At 45.3% G+C, this 2,962-nt stretch overlaps 1 pseudogene; it reads right to left on the bottom strand.

Annotated features, from left to right (window-relative positions):
- Window positions 1-530: 530 nt before the first annotated feature.
- LOC114044996 lies at window positions 531-968 on the bottom strand (annotated as a pseudogene).
- Window positions 969-2,962: the final 1,994 nt, after the last annotated feature.

Genomic DNA, 2,962 nt, shown 5'->3' with positions numbered 1-2,962 from the left:
ATTCTTAACCCTTGCTCCCTCTCACATTGAGAAAAGGTCAAATAAACTTTCCCTCTCCTCACTCATCACAGAAAATCTCTACTGTGCACTCCTAGGGCTGCCCCACTCGAAGCTAATCAGGCCTTCTTTCGTTCAGTTCAATCACTTGTCTTGTTCTCCTTGTTCCCAAAGGACACAATGGATGGAAATTACTAAGATGCTAATTCAGCTTAATTTCAGGAAAAAAAAATTTCCTAGCTATGAGAGCTGTCCAAATGTGCAATGGGCTTCCTGGAGGGATTGTGGGCTCTCCCTACTTGGAAGCTTCCAAGCTGAGACTGGATGATTTCCTATCAGAAATGTTATGGTGAAGATTCCTTTTGTATATTGGTTAGACAACATGGTTGCCAAGACCCTTTCTGACTCTCACATTCTTTTTTTTTTTTAGAAAAAACAGCAAGGTTTTATTCACAAAAGGTAAAACTAGGGGATCCCTCAGCCTTATTGGGCTGAGCCAAGTGTGGGGGTGGGAAAGGGAGGCTCTGGCTCTGCTACTTGCCAGCAATGAGTGGATTCCTGAGGACCACGATGACTGAATCCCCCCTCAGGAATATCTTGGAAATGCAATGATCTTTGTTCACTGGTTTTGACTTTTTCTTGCCTTTGCCACTTTTGGGTACCTCCGTCCACATCTCCTTCACGTTCTCCAAAACCGAGTTGCAGCGCCTGTCAAAGGCCTTCACTCGTCCCAGAAGTTTCTTGTTGTTTCGGCAATTGATAAGAACTTGGGTGTTGTTCTTCACCAACTGGGTGAGCACCGACAGGGGCCCGGTGTTGAACTCCTCCTCTTCCCGCTTTTGCAGCTTCTCAGGGGTCATCTCACTCTTGGGCTTGTTTAGGAGACGCATGGTGGCGGTGGCCTCTCGGTCCTTTGCAGTCCTGCCTTCCTCACGCCGCGGCTGCCTCTGCACTCTGGTTCCGTTGTCCCTGCCGCCCGTAGTCCCAACTCTCACATTCTTCAGTTCTGATTCTGATTCTTTCTTCTTAACTCAATCCATTAAGTCAGGCTGTCTCCAATTTCCCTGACCATACCAGGGAAGGTGGACCAGAAAAGGACTAACAGGTGTCACTTGGTAGTGATGATATTTGTCCCATGAGGATGCAGCTAACAGTTACTGGAAGCCAGCAGGCCTGAGATTAGCTCAGAGATATCATACTGAGAGAAGAGAGACTTAGATTTAGACCACCAATCAGGGGCAAAAGACGGTCATATGTCTTTTAGAAGAGGGATCCAGATGCTGGTGTAGAAGTGTGAGAGTAGAATGACCCACTTTAAAGAGGGGTGAGACCTTAGGGGTTGAGACTAAAGAAGACATATACCGCAACTAAGAGGAAGAGATTTTGTGCATATGTGTGTATGACAGGCAGACAGACAGAGACAGAGAGACAAAGAAAGAGACATAGAGAGAGACAGAGAAACAACCTCCAGACACCAGACCATTCCTCCAGTTCTCAGGGATGCAGTTTCGCCTGATGCTGGGAATGGTGTTTCATAATCCAGCCCAACCCTAAGGTAAAAAGATGCCCAACCCCAGAACAATAAACAACACAGTCACAGACAGACATGGCACCCCAAGAGCACACAAACCACAATTCCCTAGAATGCTGTCACCAAGAGAAGTATGGCACAGAGTACAGGAATACAAACAAGATGCATACACCCAGGCACCCACACAACCACCCCTCTGTGCTAGATGCCCACATGGGCTGCCTCACCTTGTTCCTGGCCTTTCTCACTCCACACACTTTAGGAACAACAGCATTAGACAGGTGAGTTTCCAAAAAACACACCAGCCACATTTTCTATGATGCTGACCTTTAAACACAAGTTATATTGACCCCAGGTAGGAATGCCAGTGCCATCAGTTGGCCACCAACTCTCCACCTAGATACTCCCTCCTGTCTCAATCTTAACAACTCCATTTGCATTAGTTTTCCTCAACTGTAAAATGAGGAAATACAAGTACCTACTTCTCAGGGTTGTGGTGAGGCTCAAATGAGGTAATAGATTTGTAAAACACTTAGCATGGTAATAGTGACTTCATGCTTGTTCCTTCCCTTCAGACTGACCTTCCTTCCTTCTTTCCTTCCCTCTTCCTTCTTTCCCTTCCCTACTTCTTTCCTTTCCTTTCCTCCTTCTCTGCTTCCTTCTTTTCCTCCTCTATTTTTCTCCTTTCCTTTCCTCCTTCTTTCTTCCTTCCTCTTCTACTTCTGTCCTTCCCTCCCTCCTTTTCTTTCTTTCTTTCTTCCTTCTTTCCCCAGGTAGAAGTGCCAGTGCAATTCATTGGCTACCAACTCTCCACCTAGATACCCTGTAAAAGAGACTCTAATAATACACCAGCAATTCACTTAATTGTTTAATTTCTCAGTGCCCCTAGGCAACTCTCCAAGATCTTAAATGGCAGAGAGGTAGCTGATTTGCTCTAGCAGGGAAAACTCCTCACAAGGAGTTCCCTTCTCTAATGAAATCACAGGTTCTGACCTCATCTCCCCATCTTCCTACTTTCCCTCTCCCCAAAACCCCTCTGAAACCAAAACAGAGGGTTATAGTGAAGCTTAAATGATAAAATGTGTAAAGCTCTTTTGCAGAAACTTTCAAGATCTCTCTCTCTCTCTCTCTCTCTCTCTCTCTCTCTCTCTCTCTCTGATTAAGAACAGTGAGCAATCCTTTCTTACCAAGAATATTTAGGATTGCCTGAGAAACTTATGCAGCACTGAAATTATCCCAGATTATCTGTCCTCATTCCCATGCCCTCCCTCTTCCCCAGGTTTTCTTCTGTGATGCTTCAATGAGAAAATCAGACAAGAAGCCTGGGGACAGAAAAATCAGGCTTTTAGGAAGAGAGTCAAGGCAAATGGGATCAAGCCCTGATATCCCCAAAACAATAAGCCAAACTAGAGCTTGGAACAGAATCCAAAAATT

Source organism: Vombatus ursinus, unplaced genomic scaffold (genome assembly GCF_900497805.2).
Source record: "Vombatus ursinus unplaced genomic scaffold, bare-nosed wombat genome assembly UNPS02014775.1, whole genome shotgun sequence".
Taxonomy (NCBI): Eukaryota; Metazoa; Chordata; class Mammalia; order Diprotodontia; family Vombatidae; genus Vombatus; species Vombatus ursinus.
This window is presented reverse-complemented; position numbering and strand designations above follow the sequence as displayed.